Source organism: Neophocaena asiaeorientalis, unplaced genomic scaffold, assembly GCF_003031525.2.
Source record: "Neophocaena asiaeorientalis asiaeorientalis breed wild unplaced genomic scaffold, Neophocaena_asiaeorientalis_V1.1 scaffold461, whole genome shotgun sequence".
Lineage (NCBI taxonomy): Eukaryota > Metazoa > Chordata > Mammalia > Artiodactyla > Phocoenidae > Neophocaena > Neophocaena asiaeorientalis.
This window is the reverse complement of record NW_020173230.1, coordinates 4,162,831-4,182,508: the sequence shown is the minus strand read 5'-3', so window position 1 is coordinate 4,182,508 and position 19,678 is coordinate 4,162,831.

Here is a 19,678-nt window from a genome sequence, read left to right as displayed (position 1 = left end):
AGTGGATTTTTTCAAGTATGACATCATTGCGTTCTTATATAAGTGATAATGTTCATCGTTTAAAAACTAAAATGTAGCCAAATACAGGAAATTATCTCCGATAACAGTATTTGTGCTCCTGATTTTGCATATTTCAAAAGTTGAGATAAAGCTGCTTGTGCCCTTTTGCAACCTGTCCTGGTTAATTACTGTGTAACACACACAAGTTAGTTGCTTTTTTTTTTTTTAAGTTAGTTGCTTTTAAGCCAGTATTTTATTACGTCTCACGATTCTGTGGTTGGCAGGGTTCCGCTGGAAGTTTCTGTTCCTCCAGGCATGGGGGGCTGGCCAGTCAGGCACGTTCAAGGTGATGGCTCCGGCGCATGGCTGCTGTTGAGGGGGTGGTGGGACAGCTGGGCTCCACGAGGCCCTACAGCAGGGCACGCAGATTTCTTACTTGATGGCCTGGGGTTTCCAAAAGTGCAAAAGCAGAAGCTGCCAGGCGTTAAAGCTTAGGCTCAGAACCGGCACAGCATCACGGTTGCCAGATCCTCGTGGCTAAAGCGAGTCACCAGGCAAGCCCAGGTCCGTGGTTGGAGGGGCCTCAAGGGTCCTTTGGGAGCCAGCTCTGGAGATTCTCTACCACACGTGCACAATTCCTTAAGTGTATCCGTGTCTTCCCATATCACTTGTTTAATAGCTGGATGCCCCTTAGGGTGAATGTACTATAAAACGTATTCCACTGTTGTATCATTAGGTGGTTTAGGTTTTCACTACTATGAAGACCATGGCTCTGAACGGCACGGTGCTGTTGGACTAATGCCTCCTGGAGGTTCTGTACTTGAGGCACTGTGCCAGCTCTGGGGTGCATCTGCTGCTTCCTGGCGTCCTTGTCACAACCCTGACAGGCAGGACCTAGTGCAATGACTCCACAAGTGGTCTTGGTTTAGGGTGGTCATGTCGTTGCCGGTCTCCATACACCAGCGGTTACCGCATAAGGCCCGTCCAAGGGGTTTGCTTAAAATGCAGCCCCCTCCTACACTGTTGGCGAGAATGTAAACTGGTGCAGCCACCGTGGAAAACAGTATGGAGGTTCCTCAGAAAACTAAAAATAGAATTACCATATGATCCAGCAATCCCTCTCCTGGGATATATCCAGACAAAACTATAGTTTCAAAAGATACATGCACCCGTGTGTTCATAGCAGCACTATTCACAATAGCCAAGACGTGGAAACAACCTAAATATCCATCCACAGAGGAATGGATAAAGAAGATGTGGTACATATAGACAATGGAATACTACTCAGCCATAAAAAAGAACGAAATAATGCCGTCTGCAGCAGCATGGATGGACCTAGAGATTGTCATACTAAGTGAAGTAAGAGAAGGATAAGTACCGTATGATATCACTTATATATGGAATCTAAAATATGACACAAATGAACCTATCTATGAAACAAACAGAATCACAAACAGAACAGACGGGTGGTTGCCAAGGGGGAGGGGTTGGGGGAGAGATGGAGTGGGAGGTTGAAGTTAGCAGATGGAAGCTTTTATGTATAGAATGGATAAACAACAAGGTCCTACTGTATAGCACAGAACTATATTCAATGTCTTATGATAAACCATAATGGAAAAGAATACTTTTTAAAAAGAATGCATACATATGTATAACTGAATCACCTTGCTGTACAGCAGTAAATAACACAACATTGTAAATCAATTGTACTTCAATTTTTTTTTAAGTTTTTTAAATGCAGGTTCCTGTGCCCACCCCTCAGAAGTTCTGATCTAGCAGTCTTGAGAGGAAGGACCAAGAACCTATAATATTCCAGATCCCTCCAGATTATGCTGAGGGGGGATGGGGTAGTCAGTGACTGCACTTTGGACACTGGCCGCCCCAGAGCTCTTTTCACTATATAAACCTCCTGCCTTTCAGGACTTACAGGTAAGTCAGGGATGAGAGAATCAGAAAAATGCAGATCAAGTACCACAGGACTCAGAAGAGGACTAGGTTACTTCTGGACATCTTGGCAGAGGCCAGGATCAGAGAAGACTGCTCCATCAAGATAGCCAGGAGGGAAGAGAAGGAGAGGCCATTTGAGCTGGCCCTGCAGAAGGGGTAGGATTCCAGCCGGCCAGGAGGGCAGGGTGGTCACGGCAAGCAGGCAGCTGCAACAGAATCAGGCTAGGCTTAGGAGAATGGGCTCCGGAGGGTTTGAGGAATGGCCAGTGTCCACACGATGAGGGGAGTGAGGCCATTTGGGGTGGGGGGGTGGGGCTCTTCCATGCAGGCTGCAGAGCTCGGACCTCGTCCTGTGGGTGGTGGGAACAGGGAGGGTAAAGGCGCTGAGCAGGCAGGTGACACGATCCTAGGCGTGGGCTTGTTAACATACAGATTGTGGCCCAGGAGCCTGGGGAGGGGTCCAGGTGATGTCCTTGCTGCTGGCCACACTTAAGTAGGAAAGATGTGGCAGCGGGGACTGCTCAGGACGCTTTGACAGCAGAAGGGACAAGGGCCCGAAGCGGGGTGGCAGTGAGTGGGAAGGGAAGGATGACGGAGAAAACACCAGCATCTCCCAGCCCCACCTCTACCGCCCAGAAGTCCATCAGCCCATTGGCAGTGTGGGTTAAACTAACCACACCCCCACTTTCAAGCTCCAATTATATACCTCCCAGTCTGTGAACTGGCTGTCATCCCTACCTTCCGGTGGCCTCCTGACACACGACTCCTGTCCGCCTCAGCAAGGAACAAAAACCCGGGGACTGAGTGGATGGTGTTAATGACCTTGATGAGCTGGCTGAGCCTTTGCCGGGGGAAGCCAAGAACCAGGGCCAACTCTTCCTGGCAGCCCCTGGAAACCCCTATCGACTAAATCATCCCCCAAGTGTGCAAGCTGTGTCCCCCTGTCCAGGCCGTGAGCACTTTTCCCTGTCTCATATTTGCTGAGCACTCACTACTTCCCAGGCCTCCTAGCAGAGGCAGAATAATGGCCCCCAGAAATGTCCATTTCCTTATCCCTGAAACCTGTGAATATGTTACCTTCCAAGGGACTTTGTAGATATGATGAAGTTAAAGATTTTAAGATGGGGAGATTCTCCTGGATTATCTGCGTGGGTCTAATGTAATCACAATGGTCCTCCTAAGAAGGAGGCAGGAAGAGCGGAATCAAAGTTAGAATCAAAGCAGTGGCTGTGATGACAGAGGTGGTCAGAGCGAGAGAGATCTGAAGATGCTACTGTCTCAAGCCTTGAAGAGAGAGGGAGGGAGGGAGGGAGGGAGGGAGGGCCCACAAGCCAAGGAGTGTAGGCAGCCTCCAGAAAGGCAGGCAAGGCAATATTCTCCCCTAGAGCCTCCAGAAGGAAAGCAGCCCTGCTGACACCTTGATTTTAGAAAGTCTGACCTCCAGAACTGTTAAATAAATGTGTGTTGTTTTAAGCCACTAAGCTTGTAGTCATCTGTTACAGCAGCCACGGGAAACTGGTACACCCTCCTAGGCATTTTGCACACATATTCCCTTTTATCCTCATCACAGTCCTCTAAGGTGGCTACATTAGCAAGAGAAGTGATGCCCAGAGAGGTTGAGTAACTTTGCAAGGTCACACAGCAGGTGAAGGGAGCTGGGACTTGAACCTAGGCATTCTGGCCGCAGAGCTTCCCCTGCCCCAGTCAGCAAGGTGCCTGCAGCCTCGGGGCGGGCAGGGCTGTCTGAATGCGGGGCGGTTCTGTGCCGTGAAACCAGACCCTTGGATTTCTTGGGTTCTTGGCTCACCATGCTCTGATGTTTCATGTGCTTTGGGAGTTGGGGGGTTGCCCCGTGTGCCCCTCCCTGCCAGACAGGCTCTTGGGGGCACTCCACAGAGGATGGGGGGAACATTGACCCCAGATCGGGAGCGGGAATGGAGGGGACCAGCCATTCACAAAGGAGCTGGTGTGCCCTCAGGAAGTCACAGACCCTGCCACTGCCCAGCTGCTCTCAAGGCCTGATGCAGAAGCCCCGCCCCCACCCTGTGTGTCTGTCTGTGGTGGGGGGAAGGGCTGTCAGCTCATGCAGAGCTTTCTCCCCATTTTAGAGCCATTTCACATTCTCCCAGCTGGCAACCCAGCCCAGTGGGACAGCTCTGGTAGGAAGGCTTGGCAAGTCCCTCCTTCCTTCTCTCTGTCCCCTCCCCTCCTTCCTAAGAGCTGGCCTGGTCCCTCTTAGGAGGGGCCACAGCCAGGCTGCCTCACCCCCTGACCTGAGCCCTCCATCACTCCGTGAAGACTGCCCCCTGCCCCCTCAGCCACCAGCCCAGCTCAACTACAAACCCCACCTCCGTTGCCTAAAAATAACTCCTCCCCGCCCTGCTCTCTCCCTCCCAGGCTCCTGCTGATGCTAACATTCTCCCAGCCAGGCTGAGAGCCTCTTGCCGGGCAGACGCAGGCCAGTAATTAGGTTAACTCCCTTCCTGCCAGAGATGGAGGTCGGCTGGTTGCGGCTGGGGTAGGGGTGATTGGGAGTGCTTCTTTCACGGGCCGGGGTGATTCTGCGTGATGTGTGTGTATGTGTGGGCAGTGTGTGTATGTGGGGTGTATGTTTTGGGGGACTGTAAGCTCTGAAAGCGGTGACCGATGCCAGATGTACCTGGCCTGGGCTCAGGGAAAAGCTCTGGCTCAGGAAAGGGGTGGGGGGCAATGGGACCCTCAAGCGCCTCCCACTGAGCGCTTGGAGCGGACCAGGCAGTGCCTGTTTGCATCACAGAGCATCTTGTCCTCACCTGGAACCTTTCACATCTCACAGCTGTTACAAACGGGAAAGCAGGGAGGGGCTGCCCAGGAGCACCCCCCACTCCCCCCCTCCCGATGCAAGCCCAGTGCGGCTTCAACCGCCTTTACTGGACGGCTGCTGTGTCCCAGGCACCTCCTGGGCACGGGTACGTGTAAGATAATTAACAGACTGAGGCTCGAGTCAGGTGACCAGCTGTTGGAGGGGGGACTGTCCCAGCAGCTGTGGGAGAGGCTGAAGGAGGAGGCCACTGCCCAGGCCAGGCGTCTCCCAGGGGCCCTGACCTGACTTAGGGACGTTTATTGTGACGAGTGTCTCAATGTCGGAAACCAGCTCATCAAGCCTGCCACACCCTGGGCAGCACGGCTCAGACAAGGCTGAGTACAAACAGGAACTGATTTCAAGAAGGAGTTAAATAGCACAGAAGGTACACAGAGGAGCAGAAATGTGGAGACAGGACAGGAATTGCGGAAGTTTCGGTGGCACCGTGCTACGTTGCAAATTTGACTCCACGCTTCCCAGTGCGACAGAACCTTCCAGAAGGAGAGTCCAACAGGGCTGGAGTAGTCTAGAAGGACAGCCTGGGAGGTGAGGCTGCTGAGGGCCAACAAGGGGTCACCTCACTCCAGACCCCAGACCTCCTCCCCATGCCCAAGCCCCCAAGGCTGTGCAGCCTTGAGCAAATTACTTAACTTCTCTGGGCCTCGGCTTCCTCACTAGTAAAATTATGCCCATTCCCAGGCTTGCTGAGAGGATTTAGTGTCTAAAATCCACAGCAAGGACTTCCCTGGTGGTCCAGGGGTTGGGACTCCGCCCTTCCACGGCAGAGGGCACAGGTTCAATCCCTGGTCAGGGAAGTAAGATTCCACGTGCCCCGCGGTGCGGCCAAAAACTCTTTTTAATTTAAAAAATAAATAAAGTCCCCAGCACACAGTAGGCACTCAATAAATAGTGACCATCCTTGCCATGTTCCTCACTTGAAGGTCAGGGCCCTGCTGGGGCTCCAGGTCTGAGGGTGAGGGCTACTGGGAGGAGGGCTCTGGCCAGAGATAAGGAAGCCGGGGTCCTGGGGACAGCCCCAGGCAGAGCACATGCGCAGGGCCCTCCCACCCCGCAGGGCTGGGCCAGCCTGGGCTTATGTCTGAGCTGGCCTCAGCTCAGGAAGCAAATTTAGCCTGCTGGGGTCCCCGGAGGGATCATTAAACACGGCCAGGGGAGAGAAAGAGGGAGGCTTTTTGGTAGCGTGCAGTTAAATGCATCACATTTATACCAGTCTCTGCGTGTATGTACACACACAGGTGCAGGCCTTTCCCAAGCAGCCTGCTCTTTCACCGTCCCCGCCTGACAGCCTGTCCCAGGCCAGCTGCCCTTTCCCCAGAGCGGTCGGAGTGGGCAGGCCCAGGTTGGTCCAGTCTAGGACCCTGGAGTTCCCCAGCTGCTCCCACCTGGCTCTGCCTTCCAGCCCTGGCCCCAGCTCTCTCTGGCTGCCACTCCAGCTGGGGTGGGGCTGGGGGGCTTCTCTTGGGCCACTGAACAGTCAGGAAAGCGTCCATGAAAGAGATGGCGCCCCTAAAGAGACCCTCAGTTGATCGCCTCTGGGTGCCTCGGGGGTCAGGTTCAGTGTGGGTGCACGCCTCCTATAAGCTGTCTCTAGCCATCTCTGTCCCAGAGTCTGATGTGTTGGTGGGAGTATTTATGCATGGACGCACATGTGTGGGGCCCATGTTGATGCGGGAGTGTGTGTGTGCTGTGTGTGTCTGAGGTTTGGGTTGTCCAGGTGTGTTCCTGAGTGTGTGTGTGTATGAGTGGATCTGACATGTGTATGGGGCTGTATATGGGACTTAGTGTATGGTGGGTTCAGGTGACTGGGGTCACTTCTGCTGGCAGACAAATGTTGGAGATGAAACTGGGTCACAGCCTCCAAGACAGCCTCAGCTGCCATCTCTGCATCCCCTCCCCGCCCGCCCCGTCCTGATCGGAACACATGGACCCAGGTGTGGCGCTCAAGGCCTTTAAGAAGAGCTCACTGCACACTCCTTGGGGATGGGGGTTCCCAGGACAGGGGACCTGCCCATTGGGACAACCTGGATTATTCCTGGACCTGGATGCAGTAGGTGCCCAGTGTAGGATGGAGAGACAATGGGTGTTGGGTGAGGGTCTATGGTGACTTGCCAAGAAAAGAAGGAAGGTGTACATCCCAGGCTACAGTGATGGGTGAAGGGGCAGGGCTGCCCTCTGCCCACCTGCACCCCTCCTGTCCCTCTGCTGACATTCTCCTGTCTTCTTTTACTCTTTTTGTCTCCTCACCCTAACCCTCCCTTCTCCTGGGCATTTAAAATTTTTTATTAAAACACAATGATACATAAAGTATGGAAATCATACATATACAGCTCAATGAATTTTCACAAACTGAACACAGCCATGGACCACCACCCAGATCAAGAAACAACATAACCAGCCCTCCTATACCCCTTCTAGTCACGCCCTCCCCAAGGACAACCACTGTCCTGACTTCTAGAAAGATAGTTTTGTCTAAGTAGCCACTTTTATTCCCAATACCTGCCTGAGTCCCTCCCCCAACTCCAGAGCAACATTAACTCCTCCCTGAATGGGAGAGGTGAGAAGAAAGCTGTGAGGTCACACTGTCTATCCCTACCACCAGCAGGCAAAGGATGGAGCCCCTACTGGCCCTTGTCACAGATGCCTGTCGAGGGTCTCCACAGCCCCCACCTAAGTGTTTCAGGGACGAGTTCCAAAGCTTGGCAATGAATAATTAGCTTCTGTGAGTGTGTCACTTAAGGAAACGCTAGCTGCTATAACAAATAAATCCTAAAATTTCAGTAGCTTATCGCTACTTACTTCTCATTCTCTAACAGTCCTAAGGCTGATGCTCCTGGTCAGCAGGCAGCTCTCTTCCCCATGATGATACAGGGACTCAGGCTCCTTCCATCTTGCGGCTCCCTCTCCCCTCCCCAGGGCCTTGGAGTCCTGTACAACCTGCCAGCAGATGGGGGAAGAGAGGGGAGAGAGGAAGGAGAGCGCACACCTGCTTCTTAGGTGCCTCTTCCAGGAAAATGGCACTTTGCCTGCACATCATTGGTGAGAATTGGTCACATGGTCTATCTGTATGCAGGGAATGCTAGGAGATGTAGTCCCTGGATGGGCATTCACATCCCATTGACAACTTGGTGGGCATCTCTGTCGCAGTGGGCCTCATGGGGAGGCAGAGCCCAGAGAGGACACAATCTCTTTGCTCCTGCCCTGACCTTGCCTGGTGGACGGAGTTCACTGACTCAGTGCCTCATTCAGGGATCCATTTGAATCACTTCTCATTCATTCACTCGTTTGCAAATTTATTCACTAAGTTACTCACTCATCTATTTCCCAGGCCCTTGACACACATTGTATCCACCCATCTGTTCACACACATATTTACACCTCCCGTACACCTGTAAGACCCCAAGGGGCAAAGTAGGTGGGCCAGCCAGAGTCACACCCACCATGTGGACAGCTCAGGGTGGGTTTAGGCTCTGGGGTCCCAAAAGGTCCAGGGGGAAAGGGGGACGCACTGAGGAGCCAGGGAGTTGGCAACCTGGCTCTGGGAGGCCTGTCCCTCCCACAGGGCCCACACTGGAGGGTGAGGTGCAGCCTCAGGGAAGCGGAGGAACTGTGGGCCCCGGTCAGGAGCAGGAAGAAGGAATAAGACTGTGCTCAGCTCTGAGGTCAGTGGTTCGGGGACAAGCTTGGCTTTGCGTCAGACAGATGGTGGCTCAAGTCATCGCCCAGGTCACCGATGGGCTGGGTGGCTGTGGGCAGCGCTGAACTTCTCGGATCCTCAGTGTTGCCATCTGTGAGGTGGGACAGTGATCCCCAGCTCAGGAGCTCATTGTGAGGATTAGAGGTAATGAGGCTGAATGCAATTGCTGGGATAAGGCAGTGTTCAAGGTGCAGGTCCCTCTCACTCCGGCGCTCAGGCTGAGTGGGACCTGGGTCTGTGGGGGACTTGATTCCGAGTACCCAAGTGGGTGAGGCCTAGGCTGCTGCCGATGCCCCCAACTGCAGCCCAGGATGGCTTTGGGCCAGGGGTGGGGCTGAACCATTGAGACAATTGTGAGGCCTCGGTGGGAGGGGGATTCTTGTGTAAAGCTCTAAGGCAGAGGCAGGCAGGGCCCACAGCCTCAGAGTATACCCCCCTCCCCTCCTCTACTTCCCCCCGACCCCGCATCCCAACAAAAACTTCCCTCCTTCGCACTCCCACAGCCCAGGGATTTGCACCCTCTAAAAGGACCCTGATGAAGGCGATGCTTAACCCAGAGCAGTAGCCCCTTACCGTAGGTTTACAGGGGAAGGAGAGGAGAGCCGGGGCTGGAGGGAGGAGGGGTGTCAGGGGAGGCAAGCTGAGGAATGGGGGAGGTTGCTGTCTCTGCTCATTTTTTATTAAAGATCTGCTTCAAGGTCAGCCCTGCCCGTCTGCCACAAGGGACTCCTCAACTTCCCAGGCTCTGCAGAGAAAATGAGAGTGATGCATTACGAGGAGGGGAGGGAAATGGAGAGCAAGAGGCCTGGAGTGGGCCAGGCAGAGAGGCACCGAGGGAAAGAGGCCTGGTGGTTCCTGAATGCAGAGCGGACCCAGCAGAGTTCTGGGCTCTGAGGGGGCCCCCATGCGACAGGGAAGGGAGCGAGGAGACAGACAGGATAACAGGAGGAAAACACTTTTGGGTTGAACCAGGGGAAAGGACTGAATCACTAAGGTCTCAGGACCCCGACACCCAGGTTTTGTCATTTTCCAGATAAAAGACAGCAGAACATCACTGGCCTGTCACCCGCATTACCAATTCACTGCAAGCTATGACCACGAGACGATCGATAATAACTAGAAAAGGAGCACAACCCTCAGAGACAGGTATTACTAGCCCCATTTTACAGATGAGGAAACAGGCTCAGTGAGGCCTAAATCACTTTCTCAAATCCACAGTCAGCAGCACATCTGGGCGTCAGACCTGGGTCCTGACTCCAGAACCCACTCCTCCCACTGGGTCAGTCATACCTTCCCCACCCTTTGGACTCAGCTCAAGATTCTCCCTCCCAGGTTGCTCCGGTAACCGTGAGGCAAAGGAACAACCCAGGGGATGATGAGTACAAGTTCTAGGGCAGATGGGGGCCATAGCATTCTTCAAGTTCAGGGGCCATGATTGTGGGTCTACCCCTAAGATGTGACTCAGTAGGTATGCCTGATTAAATATGGCCCCCAGGACTTCCCTGGTGGTGCAGTGGTTAAGAATCCGCCTGCCAGTGCAGGGGACACGGGTTCGAGCCCTGGTCCGGGAAGATCCCACATGCCGCGGAGCAACTAAGCCTGTGCGACACAGCTACTGAGCCTGTGCTCTACAGCCCACAAGCCACAACTACTGAGCCCACGTGCCACAACTATTGAAGCCCACATGCCTAGAGCCTGTGCTCTGCAACAAGAGAAGCCACCGCAATAAGAAGTCCGCTCACCACAACGAAGAGTAGCCCCTGCTTGTAGCGACTAGAGACAGCCTGCACTCAGCAACAAAGACCCAACGCAGCCAAAGATAAATAAATAAATAAATTTATTTAAAAAAGAAAAAAAAGACGGCCACCAACTCCTTGCCCCTCCTCCCATCAAGAGCAGGGGATCTATGTCCCCTACCTCTGGATATGAGTGAGGAAGCACTACTTTAAATGGAGTGGGCTCCGTAACTGCCTTGACTGCTAGAGAACGGGGAAAGTGCTGTGCCTCTGAGCCTCGGCCTGCCTTAGGAGTTTGGTAATGTCTACTTCCTCTCTTTTGGAACACTTGCTCTCGGAGCCCTGAGCTGCTGTGTAAGAAGTCTGACAACTCTTCTGGAGACACCATGTGGAGAGCCCCGAGATGACCCAGAGAAGGAGAGAAGCGGAGCTGAGCCCGGCCCTCCAGCCATCCCCACCAGGGCCTGAGACATGTGAAAGAAGGCATCCTGGCATCCTGGACCTTCCAGTCCACAACACATCCATCAGCTGGAAAGCACCTAGTGACCGCATTTAATGCCTCATGGAGCAGAAGAATCACGTAGTCAAGCCCAAATTTCTGACCCCCAGACTTGTGAAATACAGTAAAATGGTGGCTGTCACACAGCAGTAGGTCACCCTTAGAGTAGGTCTGGAGAGGCTCAGATACCAGCACGTTCAACAAGCACTTCCGGTGGTTCTGATGCAGAGGGTAGAGGAAACACTTTGAGAAGTGCCAGAAGAGAGGGGCTGACTCCAAGGCCAAGTGCCCCAAGCTGCATGTCTACATCACATCATACAGAAGGATAAGTGGAAAGAGACAGAGACAGAGAGAAAGGGAGGAGTCGATCGTCTGAGGAGTGAAGAGGCAAAAAAAAAAAAAAAGTGGGAGATGGGGACGGAGAACGGAGAAGAGCTTGGAGGCAGGCAGAAATCCCAACAACCCAACTCAACAGGCAAAGATTCTTGCCTCCTCTGTGCTAGGGTGGGAGATGGGAGGTAGGCACGATGCATCCCCGCCGTCATGGAATTCACATTCTAGACACAGGTTGGCACAGAAAGAGGGTATCAGAGACAGGGCAGAATAAGAGAGAAAGGGAAGGGCCAATTCTGAGGTCAAAGCCACTGTAAGCCACTCTCTGGGCCTGGGAACTCTGGTGAGTGAAGCACCCCAGCCTGGCCCGGGCTGGTCTCTCATCACAGGGTCTTTCCTGCTCTTGCCTCTGGGCATGAGGCCCCTAGGAGGGGTGACCAGGCACGTAGGAGGGTGGGCGCCTGGAAGGGGAGCTCCCCCTGGAGCTGAGTGTTGAAGGACAGGGGAAGTAGGGAAAAGTGCTACCGTTGGGAGGACAGCAAGTATAAAGGCCAGTGGGGGAGACGTGTTGCTGGGGAGGTGGGCAATGTCAAATTCAGTGACAGATTGAAGGCCAGGGAGTCTGGTTATGGGGGGAATGGGACAATATGAATCTGCTGCAGGTGCAGGGCTCTGAATCAGACCCTGGATCCCGTGTCTGGAAAAGTTTATTCACGGCACAATTGTTCTCATAATACAAATGGCAGAATGGAAGACAGACAGAATTTTGGTTGGTGAGGCTCGGCAGAGATGGATGGAGAAAAGCATCAAGGGGAGAATTTAGACATTTGATCAACAGATATTTATTGAGCATCTACTATGTGCTGGAGCTGGGAAGACAGCAGTGAGCAAAGGCCTTCCCTCGTGGAGCTCAAGGTCCAGAGTGTGAAAACACGAAAAAACACAAGTGGATGAGTAATACGACGCATGGGGATAAGATAAAAAATAAGAGAGAGTACCCCACAGAAGACAGACAAATAACCAATAAGCACACAAAAAGATCACATCACTGATCATCAGGGAAATGCATCAAAACCACTATGAGACACCAATTCACACCCATTGGGATGGCTATCCTAAACAACAACAGCGGCAGAAAATAATAAGTATTGACGGGGTTGTGGAGAAATTGGAACTCTTGTGCATTGCAGTGGGAATTATAATGGTGCAGCCGCTGTGGAAAACAGTATGGCAGTTCCTCAAAAAGATTAAACATAGAATTACCATATAAGCCAAAAAGTGAAAACAACCCAAAGGTCCATTGATAGATGAATGGATAAACAAAATGTAGTCCTTCCATACAATGGAATATTATTCAGTCTTAAAAAAGGACATTCTGACACATGCTATGACATGGAAGAAACTTAAGGACATTCTGCTGAGTGAAATAAGCCAGACACAAAAAGATAAATACTGTATGATTCCACCTTTGCGAGGCCCACAGAGTTGTCAGATTCATAGAGGTAGAGAGTAGAATGGGGGGTACTAGGGGCTGGGGGACTTTCATGGGTACAGAGTTTCAGCTTGGGTTTGGGTGATGGTTGCACAGCATTGTGGATGTACTTAATGCCACTAAGCTGTAAACACTTAAAATAGTTAAAACAGCCAATTGGGCTTCCCTGGTGGCGCAGTGGTTGGGAGTCCGCCTGCCGATGCAGAGGACACGGGTTCGTGCCCCGGTCCAGGAGGATCCCACATGCCGCGGACCCGCTGGGCCCGTGAGCCATGGCCGTTGAGCCTGCATGTCCGGAGCCTGTGCTACGCAGCGGGAGAGGCCACAACGGTGAGAGGCCCGCGTACCGCAAAAAACGGCCAATTTATGTCATGAATATTTTACCACAGTAAATTTTTCTAAAGGAGAATAAGAGGGAGCAAGAGTGCTGGTCTGGGAGACGTTATTTCATGAGGTTCATTGGAAGAGTTCGTTGATCGAGTGCTATCCAAGCAGAGATGTATGTTTCAGGGGGGAGTGAATGGGGAGGGAGCAGGCACTAAGCTGGGGTCCAGGACCAAGGCTTGGGCCAGGCAGACACCCTGGAGGTGAAGGAGAAACACAGTTCCAGTAGGTGGAAGGTCTGCAGGGAGAAGGGGGAATTGTAGGGCTCAAGGACACACAGGGCTCTGGCTTGGAGACTGGACTTGAGACGGAGGGTGCATGGGCCAGGGACCCAGAATGAAGTCGACAGCACCTCCAAAGGTTTAACAGAAGAGAACCCGATGAAGGGATTATGCACTGAGATGGGGTGGGGATACGAGAATGGGCCACCAAGGGATAGAGAAGCACCCAGAGACTTATAACAGCAGGAGCCATTACCACCTCTGGGCCTGAAGTGTCACAGGGAGGAAACTTAATGCCAGAGCTTGACTAGAAGAATGGAGCCATGGATGAGGGGACACTGGACCAGAGCTGGAGAGGAACTCGGCGGGAGAATAAATACTTAACTTCTTTCTCCTCCCGCCCTTCATTCTCCTGGTTATGCTTCCCCTTGGATGAACCCAACCAGAAGCCAAGAGCAGGGGAACCTGGGTAATCAGTCTGCAGAGGTCAGTCTCCCAAGGCCCAGAACAGGGCAGAGAAGGATGGGAATGGACCAGAGGGGCAAGTGGAGAAAAACCAGGGCAGATGGTGATGCCATTTGTTGAAATATGTAACACGAAGGAAGGAGCTCTTTTTGGAAAATTAGCAGGCTGGTAGGGAAACCAAGATAGAGGTCTATCCCTCTGAGCTAGGGCACAAGAGTGCAAGGGGTGAGGGGGCTACTGGGGCTGAGAGCCTGCCTAGGCTTCCAGGGCTCCCCCATCCCAGGTCTGGTAGAAGAGAGGGCCCAAGGCAGCTGGGGAGGTTTGCTTGCAGCCAGCTTGCAGGCCCCTCTCCCCTTCTCCCCTAAAGCAGCTCCCACTGTGAAGCCAGGGAGCAGGGGTTGCAGAGCAGATGAGGAGAGGGCAGGAGGAGGTGTGCCCAGCCGGGGCAACGTGTTCCCAGGCACTAGTCCCAAACAGAGTTGAGGTGGGGGCTGATCAGGAACCAAATCACGCGGTGAGGTTTCAAAAAACTAATTTGATTTCATTTAAGGCATGGGCTTCACTCTGGGAGGATGCCGCCTCCCTGCACCTCCTCTGGCCTCCTCCCCCACCCCCGCCCTCCCCTCCGCACACCCAGCCAAGGCTCCTCAGGCAAGGCGAGGCCACAGGCCCTCCGGGGGGCCCTCTTCCAGCCCTTGATCTGCCTACTACCCCTCTGCCTCGGGAGGCCCAGCCAGGCAAAGAGGGCAGCCCCTCCCAGGCAGGGGGAGCAAACACACTGGTGCTAGGCCAGCTCAAGGCCCCAGCATATGAAATATTCATGCAGCCAGACGGCAGGAGACCAGCAGAGGACTCACCCCTGGGGCTATGGGGCTGCAGTAATGGCAGCAGCAGCTGTAGCCCAGCCCTCTCCCCCACCCCAAGCTTTGTTCTGCAGACTCAAAGGGCCTGCAGTGCCATATCCCAACCACACACACACAGACCCCAAGATACACTCCAAGGACACAGGTAGGTGAAGAAACTTGGGGGAAAGGAGAGAGGAGGGGAGGAGGGCACACACAGACGGGAATATAGAAACAGACACACGTATATACAGCTGAGTGCACACACGCATAAACACATGCAGATTCATAACAAACATTCACTTGAATGACTCCCAGTGTCGTGCAAAGGCCTTCTTATAATCTGTGCCCCAGGTGCCTCACTTGCTTCATCCTAGCCCCTGCCCTGCCTCAGGTTTGCTCTGGCACTTCAGCCCTGCTTCCTGAGACAGCACAGGGATGCCACTGGTGGCTCCACGCAAAGGCCTCCTCGTTCCTGGCCTCCTTCCTACCACAGAAAGGTCTCTGTGCTTTCAGTGCTCCTTGCACAGCCCGCCCCACCCGAGGTCCCTTCACTCCACCGGGCTACACTGTCCAGCCAAGGAAACGGAGGCGGGAGCTGCAGGACAACAGGCTACCAAGGTCCTGACTTGAACTCAGGACTCCAGACAGCCAACCCAGCACCGCAGAAGGTCCAGAGATTCCAGTCTCAAAATCCTCACCCCTTTGGGATGTCTCTCACCACCCCGCCTGGCCTCGGTCAGGCCACCAGGATGCACGATGAAAGAGGGCATTCCAGCGGGATCCCTTGCCCCAGGCACCTGCCCCCACCCGCTACCCGTAAGTCGTGGAGCAGGTCACTGCCGTGGAGGTTCCGGCCCCCGACAGACGCCCAGTCCCTTGGCTTGGCTGCCGTCGGCCTCCAGGACTATAGGGGGCGCTGTGGATGCCGGGCCGCTCTGGCCGGCAAGCGGGCAGGGAGGCCGCCTCCATGGTGGTGCGCTGTCCAGCATTTCAGCAATCGGCGGCGGCGCCCGCGGGGAGACGGAGGGCGCGGGGCCGCGGGGACGGCAGAGCTGCCCTGCCAAGCCGAGCCGAGCCGAGGAGGCGGCCCGGAGGCCGCCCAAACAAGCGGGGCCAGAGGGCCTGGCTCCAGCGCCCGGCGGAGTGCAACGATCAGCAGGGAGGTGAGAGCCCCTGGCGGGGCGGGGGCATTTCCCAGAGGGGCTGGGGCTGGGTGGAATCCTGGGCCTCCCCAGACGGGCCGGGGCCCACGGTCCACAGATCTCAGAGCAGAGGGTAGAGGTTGGGGGACTGTTAGTGTGTTTGGTCGTGGGTGCGAGGCACCTGGGAAACAGAGATGAGAAACGTTTTTCATTTCGCTGAGAGGGATGGAGAAAGTGAGAACCCTGCCGGGTCATGGGCAGGACTCCACTGAGCATAAATGACCATGGCCTGGCCCATAAGGATGCTAGAGAGGCACCCAATTGCAGTCCAATTGCCCTCCCCCAACTGAGGAGAAGGACCTGCTCCCTAGGGAAGGGAAAGACCAATGAAGGACCCCGCGGAGATGCTGGTCACTGGGAGGGATGGAATGAGCAGGCCCCCACCTGAATGCTGGGCTTCTGTCCAGCACAGGGTGGCAGCATAAGGGACAGTCTGGCCCCTTTCCCAGCTGTCCAAACGCCCCTGGGGAGGCAGAAGCTGGCAACGAGAACTGGGTCTCACACAGGATGGCATTTACTCTCACTGGGGAGAGAATTAATTCCTGGTTACAAAAAAAAAAAAAGGAGAGATAGAGAAGAGACGCAGCCTCTTTCTTGTATCCTCCTCCCCCTCCATCCCAGAGCTCCTGCTTGGACAGTGCTGAAGCCTCCTGCAGTTCCTGCTTCTGGCAGCAGGTCCACTGTGGGGATGGATTGGAGGGGGAACAAGAGGAATGCACCCAGCTCTGACCTGGTACTCTAACGCCTGTTCTCTATCCCAGCCATAACTTCTCACTCTCCTAAGACCTCACTCACTCATCCACTTCTGGCATCACGGGGGGCCTGGGCTGGTCTTTCATCCTGTGACAAGAGAAAAGGCAGGTACTTTGGTGGAGAGCAGGGCAGGGTTTGGAGAGTTTCTCTGTCTAGGGGGCATCTTAAGGTCACGGTCCCAGCATGTGCCAGCCAGATCGTTCCCCAGGCAGAAATAGGACCAAGCTGGCTAACAAATTGCTCCCACACATCAGCTTTTTGGTTCCTTAACTTTATGCCCCATCCCACTCTCCCTTGAGGGATGGAAGAGGAATTCTTGAAGAGTGAATAAAGAATGGTTTGGATTTTAAAAGGTGGGGTTGAATGGGTAAGGAGGCATGGACTTTGAAGTGTGAGAGACATGGGTTCATATCCAAGCTATGTGACTTCAGGTAAGCCACTCAACCTTTCTGAGCCTGTTTCCCAATCTGTAAAACAGGTATAGCATTAACAGTATCTACTTTGGCGGTCAAAGAAATACTCCAGCTATTAGATAGGAAACTAGCTGTAAGCTGTAAAATGCTGAGCAGGTGTTAGCAAATCAAACACAAGTAAGAATTTCTTATGGAGGAGCTAGACAAAGGTGGAAAAGTTTCCAGCACTGTTTCAAGTACGTCTTTCTCTTCCCAGAAGGAGGTGGACATTGGCTGAGGCCCTCGTACCAGGCTCCATAATAGGCACATATGAGGCTACAGTTAACTCAGCTCATCCTCACGAAAACGTGCCAAGGAAGCCATCAATGTCCCTGTTTCACAACTGAGAAATGAGACTTGAATGACTTTCCCAAGGTCACGAAGCCACCCAAGCTGTCTTCCCTGGGGCAGCTGTGGAGCTGATAACCTGTCCTGGCCCCTTGATATCAAGACCCAGTTAAATGCCAGTTTCTTGATTCATGAGGCCAGCTTTCCAGGTGAGGAGCCTGTAGCACATGGGTGAGGGTGTGCAGTGCAGTGAGGCGCTGACTCCCCCAAGGTCACTGGGATATTTGGAGGTGGAATGTGCTTTGAATTATCCAGCTGGGTGCTCCCATCACAACCCACCCCCGCCACAATCACGCCTGCCAGAGGGGGAGTCTGGGTCTGGCAGGCCCCGCCTGCTCACCTCCGCACCCACTCTCACCTTCTCTGCCTGCCAGCCTCTTGCTGACCTTGGCAAGCCGGTCGCTGCCTGTTCCTTTCTGAGCAGTTAGCCCTCACCCTCTGTGATGGGGCCACGGGCACAAGTAACTGTCAGCAAAGCTGGGGTCAGCCTCGCCTACTGACTCTTCCTCTGCCTGCTTCTCGCTGCCAGTGGGGCAGAATCACAGCTCCTCCTGTCCCAGTAGCCAGCCATGGGTACTGCTGAGGAGACGGGGGAGAGCCAACCCTCTCTCTCTTAACTCCTACACACACTCTGAGCCCCTGCCATGGGCCTGTCACTTCACATACAGTATCTCATTTCATCCTCACATGACCTGGTGCCAAAGGTGCTACTGTCTCCCTTTCACAGGGGAGCAAAACAAGGCCTGAAAGTGACACGACTTTCCCAAGGTCACAGAGCAAGGTCTTGGTGCAACTCTAGCCCTCTGCCTCAGGGGCCCAGTGTGGCTTCCACAACACCTCTCTGCCCTCGATTCTCCAGGCTCTCCTGAGTGAGGATGAGCCAGGGCGCTGTGGGCCAGTAGGGGTTGGAATGTGGCATGAGATGGAGTCCCAGGACCTTCTTTCTGGGCCCATCTCTGACCCTGGCTCCTTGTGTAACCTTGAACAGGTCTCTTCCTGTCTCTGGGCCTCAGTGTTCTCAACCATAAAACGATGGGGCTTGATCAGATGACCCCCCCAACGGCCCTGCCAGCATTAAGGTTTTAAGATCTCTCTGCTCCATAAATCTGTGCGTCAGGAAGCCTGTTTCCATCAGCAGAGATAGAATTCACCTCCAATGTTTGAAGCGTAGGTTTATTAATTGCCGCTGAGATTTAAAATTCACCCATCCCTCCTAACTACAAACTTGTGGTCTTAACTCAAAATGGGAAAATGTGGCTTGGAGAGGCCCAGTGGCTCACCCAGAGATCCCAGGACTCTGTGGCAGAGTCAGGAGTGAGCCCTCCTGGCCCAAGATTTAAGGTGACCTGCAGGGACACTGAAGATGCCTTCCACACACCTCCCAGAGTTGTTCAGCAATGTCCAGGAATCCCCCAGGACACATATGCTCAGGTCCCACATCCAGGGAAGCAGCAGCGGTACGGTGGTGGAAACTTATTCACAGAGTCTTGGGGAGAGGGGGGATTTTTGCAGCTGATGCTCTAAAGAGAAGATGCAGGGCCCTGCCGCGGGAGTGGGTCGGTATGGACACTAGTCCAGGCTGTATTGGGGGAGGAGCAGCCAGTCCAGAAATGGGGAAGTTCCTGCTCAATTCTAACACCTGGGCTCAGGGAGAGGGGGAAGCGCTTAAGGAAAGAAAGGAAGAGGTCACTCGCTGAAGGAAGGGGCCCCGTGGGGTCTTAGAGGCTCCGGGAGGGGAAGGAGCTCAGGGAGGTGGTACTCAGAGAAGGGAGGGCAACCGACGAGTGGAATGGAGTTAGAAGAGGGTATGGGGGCTCAGTAGGGGGGAGTGAGCTCAGAGCGGACGAGGCCGAGGCCGTTAGAGAGGAGAGACAGGAGCATGAGAGCGTGGGAGGCCCAGAGGAGCCCGTGACAGGGAGGGACCATTACCAACAGTTACAGACCCCAGCCTGGCCCAGCCCAGGTCTTCACTGTGGCTTAGTGCTGCTGACACCTCTAGGTTCCTGTCTCTTTACGTTCTTCTGGGTCACGAGCACAGGAGGGTGACAGCTCCATCCCCAGAGGCCAAGCCCTGTTGACTCTGTGTCATCCAGAACGGGGCTCTCAGGGGGCCTGGGCAGGTGAGCCAGGCCCAGGCTGCCCAGGCTGCCCACTGATCTGGGAGAAAGGCCTCAGCGGACACGTGTGCCTGGGCTCCAGAGCAGCCCCCAACCTCCAGGGTCTCCCCGCTTATAGCCAAAAGCCGCCAGCCCATCCGTCTGTGGCGCTGCTTCCTAGGCAGTCAGCCTGGCCTCGGCATCCTGCCGCCCCCGCCCTGGCCTCCTGCCCACTGCAGAGGCTGCTGTGCCAGCTGGAGCTGGCGGGCAGGACCACAGCTCGCTCAGCGTCCTGCCGGGGCCTGTGAGGACTGGAGGGGGGCCTGAGCCCAGGGAAACAGACCCTGA